Here is a 12,505-nt window from a genome sequence, read left to right as displayed (position 1 = left end):
TGCTCACTAATATGACCTGTTTGGCTTCATGTTTCATTGTAACCCTCACAGCTCGTCTGACTGTGAGTCCCAGCAGCTCTCAGTTCTTTGAAGGAGACTTTGTGTCTCTGAGCTGTGAGGAGGACGACAGCTCTGCTGGATGGACTCTGAGGAGGAACACAACAAAAAAACACAGGACTCAGTGTGGAGCTGAGTGGGGGAGATGGTCTGGTTCTTCCTGTAACATCAGTGCAACTGTCCAATCAGACAGTGGAGTTTACTGGTGTGAGTCCAGAGAGGGTGCCATCAGTAACATGGTTAATCTCACAGTCTCTGGTAAGCTGAGTGTGTGGAGTTAGTGTTGATGAAGCTGTGTGTAAATGGATGAAATGCTGTAGTTTGTCTCTGTGTTGAGGTGGATCAGTGATCCTGCAGAGTCCTGTCCTCCCTGTGATGGAGGGAGATGACGTCACTCTGCTCTGTCAAACAAAGACCACTCCCTCCAACCTCCCAGCTGCTTTCTATAAAGATGGCTCCCTCATCAGGAAGCAGCCTACAGGTCCCATGACCATCCAGCATGTTTCCAGGTCTGATGAAGGCCTCTACAAGTGTGACATCAGCGGTCATGGAGAGTCTCCATCCAGCTGGATCACTGTCACAGGTGACACACTCACCTGTCTGTGTTTCTGCAGGTTTCAACATTCACAATGTGACCAGAACTTAATGACTGTGTTTACTTTATTTTAGAGAGACACACCACCACACCTCCACCTACATCCACACCTACACCTACATCCACCTCTGTCCCTCCATCAGCCCCTCTCTCTGGTTCCTCTCTCCTGTTACTCTTTATTGGATCAGTCTGTGTTGTGGTTCTACTGGTGTTACTGGTTCTGCTGGTGAGACGATGTGTTCACAGGAAACCTGAAGGTGAGACTCAGACTTTCTGATGTTTCTGATGTTTCACTTTCTTAAATGTGATCTCTTTTTAGATATTTAATTTCTATTGTTGTTCAGTTTGGATCATTTCAGCAGATCAAGAAGAAGTTGAAGATGATGACATCATCACTCATGTCATGTACAGTGCCATCAACACATCACATCATCAACAACAGCCAATCAGACAAAGCAGAGGTATTGTGTGGATTACCAAGAGTGGCTAAATTTACTTTTAAAAGAACTTTTGTGCAGCTTTACAATGTAGTGACATTTATTTAAAGTTGAAGTGAAGGTTTTTAAGAAACAGGAAATGGTTTTCCTCTTCAATTGTCTCAGACTGAGTTTAGTATGACGGTAGGATTAGATTTAGCTTCATGAAGACTGTTGACTTTGATGATGGGCTATGAGGATAGTATGGAACATGTGAGGGATGATCAGAAGTGTAAAAATGTGGGTTGTTGTAAAAGTAAAACAAATATTTTCCTGAAATCAAAGTACTTTTTATCCAGTTGGGTCATAGAGACACCAGTTTAAGCAGAGAAGCCCAGACCTCCCTCTCCTTAACCACCTCATCCAGCTCATCCAGGGGAACAATAAGGTGTTCCCAAGCCAGCCGGGAGATACCATTCTCATTCTTACATGAGAATGGAGTGAAAATGATGCATTTATGAAACGGGGTAGAGAGTGGAGCATTTCAGAAATGTACCAGACTGCATTTCCATGTAAATGGATGAATACGGGGTAACGGATGACTCTGGTTGCAACCAAGACAGTTTTCCGCGCATGTGCAAATTGAAGAACAATACTCGCAATGGCGAATTCATTAGTGCTTCTTGTGCTTTTCTTGTGTTTTTGCTGTTTTGTAATTCAGCGTTGTGTGCAGTAGCGATCCAACCTCATCGTCAGTCCACACCAAACCTCTCACATTGGTCATTTTGTAAATAATGAACAATTTGCCGCGCTTCCTACTGTGTAACAGGTGTATCAGCAGGTTAAGGGTTACGGAAACTCTGCCTCTCTCTCCCACAGTGTGCCTTTTGGCTTACCTTCCTCTGCTCTCTTCTTTCCCCCTCAACTGGTTGTGGCTACTTGAGCCTGGTTCTCCCAGAGGGTTCTTCCTCTTAAAACTGTCACCAATTGCTTGCTCACTGAGGGTCATCTGATTGTTGGGGTTTATGGCTAAAGTTGTAGGGTCTGCCTAAAACAGTTGCAAGGCAACAGTTGTTTTGAACTGATGCTATTGAAATTTAATTAAATTTCAGGATGTACATCATCCACCCCAAAGGCCCACACACTGAGGAGGAGTTTAACTACATCAGTGGCCTCACCCTCAGTGATCGGCAAGTTGTCCCTGTCATCACCAGGATCTGCTTCCATTAAGATTAAGATTAAGATTAAGATAGTGTTTATTTGTCACATGCACAGTTATACACAGTACAATGCACAGTGAAATGTATTTTGTACCTGCAACCATATATACACACACATATAAATAAGAAGAATAAAAATTAAAAAAAGTAATTTACACTATACACTATACTCTATATACTATACACTATACACACTTTTATAAATTATAATATTTACATTGTGCCATAATGGTCCAGTTAGGGCTCAGAGTTGAGCAGACGGATGGCTTGTGGGTAAAAACTGTTCTTCAACCTTTCAGTCTTAGTCCTCAGGCAGCGGTAACGCCGGCCTGATGGGAGCAGGGAGAAGAGAGAGTGTCCGGGGTGGCTGGGCTGTTTTAGGATCTTCATGGCCCTCAGCCTGCACTGCTTGGTGTAAATGTCCTGCAGGTTGGGGAGGGTGGTTCTGATGGTCCGTTCAGCTGAACGAACCACCCTTTTTAGGGCCATGAAGTCCTGCTTGGTGCAGTTTCCCATCCAGGTGGTGATGCTCCCACGCATGATGCTCTCGATGGTGCAGGTGTAAAAGTTCCTGAGCACCTTGAGTGGGAGCTTGAAGTCTCTCAGCTGCCTGAGGAGGTAGAGACGCTGTCTGGCCTTCTTCACAGTGATGTTTATGTGATGAGTCCAGGACAGGTCCTGTGAGATGGTCACTCCCAGGTATTTGAAAGTGTCCACTCTTTCCACCTCAGCACCACTGATGACAAGTGGATGGTAGTCCCTCTGCTGCTTCCTGCTGAAGTCCACGATCAGTTCCTTTGTTTTGCTGACGTTGAGCAGGAGGTGGTTCTCCTGGCACCAGTTCTCCAGGCGGGAGACCTCTCTCCTGTAGGCTGTCTCCTCATTGTGAGAGATTAGTCCCACAACAGCAGTGTCGTCAGCAAACTTGATGATGACGTTGGACTCTGACGTGGCCTCGCAGTCATGGGTGTACAGTGAGTACAGCAGAGGGCTGAGCACACAGCCTTGGGGGGATCCAGTGTTGAGGGTGAGGGAGGATGAGGTGAGGTGACCCACTCGTACCACCTGTGGTCTGCTGGTCAGGAAGCTGTGAACCCACCTGCACAGGGATGGGCCCAGGCCCAGGTCCAGCAGCTTAGAGACCAGCCTGGAGGGAACTATGGTGTTGAATGCTGAGCTGTAATCTACAAACAGCACTCTCACATAGTTCCCCTTACCAGTGTCTATGTGTGAAAGGGTCTTGTGGAGGAGGAAGGATATGGCGTCATCTGTGGATCTGTCTGGCCGGTATGCAAACTGTAGTGGGTCGAGGGTGGTGGGCAGTGAGGAGGTGATGAATGTCTTGATGAGTCTCTCAAAACACTTCATCACCACAGAGGTGAGCGCTATGGGCCTGAAGTCATTGGGGCTGCTGGGGTGTGGTTTCTTTGGGACAGGGACTATGATGGACTTTTTAAAGCAGGTGGGAATCACACACAGTTTCAGTGAGAGGTTGAATATCAGTGTAAACACAGGTGCCAGCTGGTCAGCGCAGGTCTTAAGGACACGTCCACTAATACCGTCTGGTCCAGCCGCTTTCCTGGTGTTTACACGTCTAAACGCCCTCCTCACGTCGCGCTCCGTCACAGTGAGTGTCTCCGGCCCTCCGGCCGGGAGCGCAGCGGGCTGTCGGCTTCCCGACTCAAAGCGCGCAAAGAAGATGTTGAGTTCATCAGCCAGAGAAGCGTCGGCACTCACCGGGTGTGTGTGTGGTGCTTTGTAGTCCGTGATGGTGCGTAGTCCCTGCCACAGTCCCCTGGAGTCAGACTGTTGTAGTTGCTGTTCCAGTCTGCGGCCGTAGCGATGTTTTGCCTCTTTCACCGCTCTGCGGACGTTGTATGATGCAACCTTGTAGGCCTCCATGTTCCCAGAGGCGAGGCCGGAGTTGTAGGCAACGGTGCGGGACCTCAGGGCGTCGCGGACAGATTTATCCACCCACGGCTTCTGGTTGGGAAAAGTCCTGATGGTCCTCCTAAGTGAAGTGTCTTCAACAACTTTCCCAATAAATCCCACAACAGTTTCCGTAAACTCCTCGATGTCTCCGCCCGCGCTGCTGCGAAACATGTCCCAGTCGGTTGAATCCAACGCACCCTGCAGAGCGGCCTCTGTTTGATCAGACCACCGTGTCACTTCTCTCACAGCAGGGGGTTCCTGCCTGAGCCGTTGTTTGTATTTCGGCATGAGAAGGACAGCGGTGTGGTCAGACTTCCCAAAAGGCGGAAGAGGCTTTGCTTTGTAGCCATCTTTGAATGGAGAGTAGCAGTGGTCTAGGGTCCTCTCTCCTCTGGTGGGGCAGTCGATGTGTTGAATCAACTCCGGTATCAGCTTTTTCAAGTTTGCACTGTTTAAGTCCCCGGCTACGATGAGAGCCGCATCACGCTGGTTAGCCTGATAGGTGGAAATCGCCTCATGTAGCTCGGATAGTGCAGTGTTTGTGTCCGCCTGAGGTGGAATATAGACGGCGCTGAAGATGACCGAAGTGAACTCGCGGGGCAGGTAGTGGGGGCGGCATTTCAGGGTTAGGAGCTCCAGGTTAGGTGAACATGATTGTTTCAGAGGGACAACATTCCTACTGTCACACCAGTTGTTATTAATCATTAGGCACACACCTCCTCCTCTTGATTTTCCAGACTCACTCGTTCTGTCCGTGCGATGAACACTGAAGAACTCCGACGGCTGTACGGCGTGGTCCGGTATGAGGGGGGTCAGCCATGTCTCCGTGAGACAGATGATGTTGTAGTCCCTTATGTCCCTCTGAAACTGTATCCTGGCCCTGAGTTCGTCCAGCTTGTTATCCAGTGACTGGACATTAGCCAACAGGATGCTCGGCAGTGGCGTTTGGTGCGCTCTGCGCCTCAGCCTCTCTCTTACGCCGGCTCTTTTCCCTCGGGGCCTTGTCCGTGACCTGGGTGCTCCGCGCCGTCCTTTGTTTGAGCTGGCCCACTGGAAACGCAGTATCTCCTGGGGCCAAGCCGGGTCGGGAGAAAAAGGTGTCAGAATACAGCCAGAGTGCTGTATTCTGATATTCAAAAGAGTCTGTCTGTCATACGTGATATGACACAGAGCAGGCGGAATTATAAAGTCGAGAATTAGAGCTAAACCTAATATATACAAACAAAGCGTAGGAGCAGGTACGACGGCTGCTGACCTCACCGGCGCCATCTGTATGTCCATTATGACAGGTGTGGGACTGAAGAGATCATTAGTGTTCCTTTAACCAACCTGACTACATCCTCAGTTGAAGTCAGCAACATCGTATCCCCACAGTGTGAATGGAGCACCACTTTCCCCTTCTAAGTTGCCTGATGTTTTGCCAGAAATGCTTCAAGGCTGACTGAAAGTCTTGTTCCATAGGCTCACAGAACACCTCCCACACCTGAGTTTTTTTCTTCAGCTAATGCCAGAGCTGCAGTCCACTTGGCCTGCTGGCCCCTGTGAGCTGCTTTTGGGGTCCCACAGGCTAACTAAGCCCAATAAGACTCCTTCAGTCTGACAACTCCCTTAAATTCTGGTGTCCACTACCTGGTTCTGGAAATACCACCATGACAAGCACCAACAACTTGCAGCCACAGCTCCACGCAGTTGCCTCAAAAATAGAGATGTGAAATATGGTCCATTCATTGTCCCCAGTGTCCCTTGGACTGCTGTCAAAGTTTTGCTGGAGGTGAGAATATTAGATCTCATGGACCAGGGCTTCTACCAGATGATCTCCGCACACCTTCACTATATGTTGTACACGAGCTGTGTCCGGTATCTTCCCTTCCACCAAATCCAACTCACGATCAGGTGGAGATCAGACGACACCTCTGCTCCTCTTTTCACCCAGTATGACATACAGCCACAGATCTAATGAGACGATTCCTAAATCGATCATTCACCTGAGGTACAGGGTGTCCTGGTGTCATGTGCACTTATGGACAGCCTTTGTCCACTTGAGCACTGACGTTTTCGGGCAGAACGATGCAGTCCCCAGATTGAGCACTTTCCATGCAGTGACTCCAAGAAGGCTGGGTACTCTGAACTTCCCTGACTTGAATGCACAGGGATGAAACCCTCTAGTCCACCAGGGACAACCGCAACATGCAAGCAGTGAACTGGAAGGATACAAGTATACCCATCCATGCCTGCTGCCTCTCACCTGCAGCCCCTCTCCAGGAAACTGGTTCAAGATCCCGAGCTAGATATAGTGAGGCACCCCCCACAAGATCTATTCGGTATCTCTCAACCTTGTGCCCCAGCTCCAGCTCTTTCCCACCATTGAAGTGACATTCCTTGTACTACAAGCTAGTGTTGAAAGCTGGGATCAAGTCACCAGTGCCTCTGACCCTGAATACCACTAATCCACCCTATGACCCCTCCTGTGGGCAGAAGGGTGGCTTCTTTGTACTAAGCCTGACCAGACCCATGGGCTAAGGCTTGTGAACCAGAAGCTCACCCTCGTGCTCCTACCCCCTACTTGGGCCTTGCTCCAGGCTGGGACCCTGGTAACCAAGTCCTAGGCAGGGTAATCTAGACCCTTGATTTATACTTTTAGTATACCTTTATATACTTTACTTACATTTTGACTGACTTACTCAGAAGTAACCATCTGTCTTTAATGCTGTGCTTACTGAGTGTTGTTGACTGTGTGCTGGACTGTGTGTTTGTGGTCTGTGGGTAACTGAAGCTCTGCAGTCGCCCAGCTTCCTGTTTCAGCTGCAGGTGTTTCAGTACATGGCTGTTAGTTTTAAAGAGGGGAAGGAACATGTAGAAATCATTTGGAAAAGCATTTCTCTGAACTCTGCACACAGACCAACTATTCATTCAAAGTTGATATTAATCACATTAAGAACTTCTACCATTATTGTCGTTTTCCTTTATATTTACCCTTTGCTCTAATATTTATACTACTGCAACATTTGTAATCCCGTCTATCTCAGTATCTGCACTTAAAATCTGAATCTGACTTTCATAAAGTTAATAATTATTAAAAATGTACTTTTCTGGACATTTCTGTTACGTCCTGACATGCTGACCACAAACATTGATCCTGTTGATGATTCTAGTTTAACTGCAAACGATGAGGCTTCTCACGGTATTCTGTTCTGGTCTGTCTAATAATAGTGTTCATGTTGTGAGAGCATGTTTGCTTCATGCTCTGTGGTGAAAAGTGTCAGCCTGCAGAAGAAGGTGGCAGCTTTGTGGTCGTCCAATGGTTTTCATGGACCCCCCACCCCCCCAACTCTCTGTGGTCACTCTGTGTTTCACAGCAAGGGTGTAAAACTGTGAAAAGCTGCTGTGGTTTATAAAAGTCATCACTTAATCTCTTCATAATGCAGAAATAAAAATACTGCAGTAATATAAAGTCATGTAGTTTTTGTACCTGCAGTAATTTAAATGTGTTTTATTTTGCAGACGTTGATCCAGCTGCAGTCTCTCCAGCAGTGAGAACTGAAAACGTCAGTTATGGACCAACAACCATGAGAACAAGGAGGCCCAGGTACAGCCCAGTCCCAGTTCATATTTACCAGTCTGAACTGGTCCCAGTACAGTGTGAACTGGGACTGTGTGATGCAGAGAGGTGCAGGTTGGAGGTCTTGATTGAACTCCAAAGCTTGTAATCATGTTGTTTGAACTGTGTGTGTTTGTGTTCAGACTTTAAACCAGAGCCAGACGTCGTCTACTCTTCACTGAAGTATCCACCAGTCCAACCACTGACGTCCAGCTGCTGCTCTCTGACTGCTCCCCCAGCACCTCACACCACAGACCATCCATGTGTTACATTTCTATGTTTTCTTATTGAATTAGACTGAAACTCATGAATCACATCTTATTTTAACAGCACAATCAGCATTGATAATATAAATATGTTAAAATGTTTTGGGTCAATTATATTTTATTGTTTGTTGCATTAATAAACTTTTGTTCTCACTTGTTTCCTCAGAGTTTTTCCTTCCCACTGTCTCCAAGTGTTTGCTCATAGGGGGTCTTTCTGACTGTTGTGGGTTCTCTGTAATTATTGTCGGGTCTTTACCTGAAACATAAAGCAGCTTGAGGCGACTGTTTGTTGTAATTTGATGCTATATAACTAAAAATGAATTGTGGCTAACTGATACACACCTCTCTTCAGGACAGGAAACAGTAAATAAACTTCAAACCAGACGTGCTGAATAAAAACAGCAGCAGCATCATTTAGTGTGTGTTAGCTGCACAGCAAAGTTTTAGTACAGAGTGTGTGTTTATTTTAATCCAACCAGCAGCAGCTGACAGGCAAAAAATCAAAATGAATATTTTCTATTTTTAAAGATTAAAGAAGATAAAGAAGATTCCCTGGTGGAAGTTCCTGCTCCTCCCTCTGGGAAACATTCAGAGCATCCCACTCAATACTTTATCATGGAAACAAAGAGCTGCAGTTAACTGGGTACTGCCACCAACTGGAAGATCTGAGCTGACCTGGGAGCAGCTTAAACTCATGGTTCAGTGGTTTCTGCTTCCTGACTGGACAGACTGACTATATTTGGGGTGGCTGTAGCTCAGGAGGTAGAACTCAGGAGGTAGAGCAGGTCACCTACTGATCAAAAGGTTAGTGGTTCAATTCCTGGCTGCATGCCAAAGTATCCTTGAGCAAGATACTGAACCTGAAGTTTCTCTCCAACACAAGCGTTGGAGTGTGAATGTATTAGGGGTTGCATGAACTAGTCGATTCTAGGAAATCTCACGAGTTTTTAAATTTCACGTCGACCAGTCGCAGTCACGTGACTGCTGGCGACAAAATGGATTCCAAACAGACGGAAGGCGAGGACGAGGGTTCCAGCCAGCAGGTGATGCCCAGCTGAGAGTTTCAGCAGTTAGCTACCAGGTAACAGTTAGCTGGTGATGCAGCCATTAGCATTAGCAAACAGTTGACCTGAATGACTGAGAACCTGCACAGACACACATCCTGCAACACATCACAATAAAACAAACTGAAACTTTGCAGGCCTGTGTGTGTGTGTGTGTGTGTGTGTGTTGGGGTCTGAAACCTTTCACAAGCAAGAAAAGAAAGAAAGAAAATAATAAGCATGTGCTTATTACACAACCTGTGGAGCAGCCAGGAGTCAAAGCTGGGGTGACCGTTTAAGGCAGCGGTCGGCAACCTGTAATCCGAAAAGAGCCATTTGAACCCGGTTTCCACGGAAAACAAAACAGTGAGAGCCGCTAATACTAGCAGAAGCCGCGAGTGACGCATATACTGAGAAACAAAAATAAATAAATAGATAAATAAAATGATTTTCTTTTTATATTTCAAGATCACATGTTCCAGTTTAAAACTACAACTAAAACCGAGCTGACAAAAATAAAATGCACTTCAATTGGATACTTATAATTTACTTCCGCGAGCTGCACAGAGCAGCCGCGGGTTGCTGACTCCTGGTTTAAGGGAATGATGCGAGGTTACTGCAATTGATGGAACAAAGATGGCTGACCTCTGGGCCATACCTGTCAAGTTTTGTATTTAAAAATACGGGAAATTTTACGCTGCTGAAAATAGAGGTCACTGTATGACGTCATCACCTAATTTGCATAATTGTTCATTTAGATGTACTGTAGTTGCAATCGAGGCTGCAGAAGAAGAAAAACATCTTTGGAGAGACAAAAAGTGAAGAAAAACACCATTAATATGTTTAGAACTACAAATGAACTTTATGAAATAATAACTTTAATGCTTTGCCTACATTACATAGATCAATTTTGTCCCGTATTGTTTAATGTTAGAATATCAAATTTAATGAAAACACTGTGGGGTGAGACTACTAGCTAAGTTCAACCCTCCTCCTTTATCTGGGCCGCTGGTGCCAACTTGTGTAAGAAAACTTGCTGTCGGCTCTCAAAGGTTGATAAAGGCCGAAGCGAGGACTGAGGATGGGAGCGGAGGGAGCGGGTGGGCAGGCTCGGTGTTTAAGTGAGGTTTCGGGGTTGGAGGGTGGAGACAAAGTGAGGTCTGAGCGATGCCAAAGCGTACGAAGGGACGCAGTAAGAAGGCTTTATGTACACAGAACATGGTGACAGCGGAGGCTCTATATCGCTTTATGGGGCTGCTAAACTAAACCGGAAACACCGAATGTTGTGAAAAGGGCGCACTGAGGTCCAGTTGTTTTTACGGGCTTGTTCCAGCTGTCGGCACTAACCTAGTGATAGTGACAATTCAGTTTGGAGCGGCACAGGAAAGCTTTAAAAAATTGAAAATTGAAAACTGAAAATACGGGAAAATAAAAATACGGGATGATGTTGGGACAGAGGGGTAAAATGCGGGAATTTCCCGGCCAAAACGGGAGACTTGACAGGTATGCTCTGGGCTCCTCTACGCTCCGCCGAGGAACAAAGTCCTGCTGTTCTGTACGTTAACGAGCATATCAAATATCTCAGTCTGCTAACTGTGGAAGCACTTCAGTTTAAACTACTTACAACATCTGCACATGTGACCTATATTTAAACTCACACAGCTACCACACTGTGCATGTGCAAACATGGCTAGCTGGCTAATCTGCTATTAGCAGCTACATGCTAACACAGTGACTGATAGAAACAGTTCAAAGTGATGTCACAGCTGTATTTACCTTCCACTGCTTCAGAGTCTTTGACCTAAAGACTAACTCTGCCCCCCCCCCCCCCCCCCCCCCCCCCCCACGGTGACAGGAGCTTATTCTCAGAGGTTAACAGAGGTCACTCCACTGCCTCTGCTCTCTACGAGGTCACCTTCACATCCCGCCCCCTTAACCCCCTGACTGGTCAGAGGTTTCACCAACAATCAATAAAAATAAAGTCCAGGCTGACTGTGGCGCTCAGTGGGGAGAGGTAAAATAAATGTAATTGTATCCAGCTTTATTAACAACAAACAAATATTTCTGTCAGCTGTTGTTTTCATAAGTTGACTCACTTATGAACTTTATTTGTTATGAAGCGTTGAAGGCTGCCTCAGTGTGGAGCTGATGGAGGCCTCAGGCTGTCACAGAGAAGGAAGTGAAAGTGTGACACAGAGACGTCACAGCCTTCTTATTATAGTCTTCTCTGCTCTGCTGGGGACCAATAATCACTGCTCAATACTGACAAGTTATTCTGGATGTGAAGACATGGAAAAGTGTTGCATAACCAACTTAACCTTTGAGCCAGGAGGTCAGCTCCTCATCGCTCTCTGCTGGTTACTGTGTGAGCTCAGCTGTTTCATGCAGATCACACAGAGAACAGAGGGATGGCTGAGATGGTTTGGATGTGGTCAGAGGAGGAATAGTGGAGATACTGGATAAAGGATGGCAGGAGGAAAAGAGGAAGACCACAGAGGAGGTTCATGGATGTAGTGAAGGAGGACATGCAGAGGGTTGGAGTGACAGAGGAGGATGCTGGGATAGGGTGAGATGGAGGCAGAGGAGCCACTGTGGCGCCCCCTAAAGGGAGCAGCTGGAAGAAGAAGAAGGAATTCAGAGAACACTGAGGTTCTTGTATTTGCCCTAAAATCTCAGAAACATGCTGCCTGACCAGGTTCTTCCTCTGGATGATGGCAGAGTAACGTTGGCCTCCTGTTCTACTAGAATAATACTGACTCCTTTAGGGTTTTGGGTTTCCCCTCACAGTGAACTTTAACCTGTTTACCCCCCCCCCCAAAAAAAAGTAAAAGCACTGATTTGAAGCATAACATCTTCTAATTTCTGTAACTGCTGATCAGCATGTGGTTAAACTGCAGCCCTGAATGGTTCATGTTGTTGCTGTTGTTTATGAAGCAGCTGCTCTGCTGTAACACCGAGTTCCACCAGTAGATGGCAGCAGAGCTCCTGCACTGAGTGCCACTCAGGGGGAGGAGCTATAAATCATACCTGTTAGAACTGCAGCATGCTGACAGCACCAGGTTTATTCTCCTGTTTGTGTAAAATGTCAAAGTAAAAATATAAATAAGTATAAATAAATAATGAAGCTGAATTCAAGCTGTTCAATTTATTTATTCTGATGTCAGAACAGGACAAATCAAGTTTCCATCCCACAGAACCACAGGAGGAAAACAGCTGATCCAAAAGCATTTATTGATCTGGAGAGAAACTAAGCTGCTGCTGAGGGAACAAATCCAAACTATGAAGATCACTGAGGACAAAAAGCAGCTGGAAGCTTTCATTAGATTCTGTTCAATAGAAAGATAGATTTTCACACACTGTTAAAATTCCAGCAACATA

The sequence above is a fragment of the Archocentrus centrarchus genome, unplaced genomic scaffold, assembly GCF_007364275.1.
Source record: "Archocentrus centrarchus isolate MPI-CPG fArcCen1 unplaced genomic scaffold, fArcCen1 scaffold_84_ctg1, whole genome shotgun sequence".
In the NCBI taxonomy this organism is placed as follows: domain Eukaryota; kingdom Metazoa; phylum Chordata; class Actinopteri; order Cichliformes; family Cichlidae; genus Archocentrus; species Archocentrus centrarchus.
Note: the sequence above shows the minus strand (reverse complement) of the source record.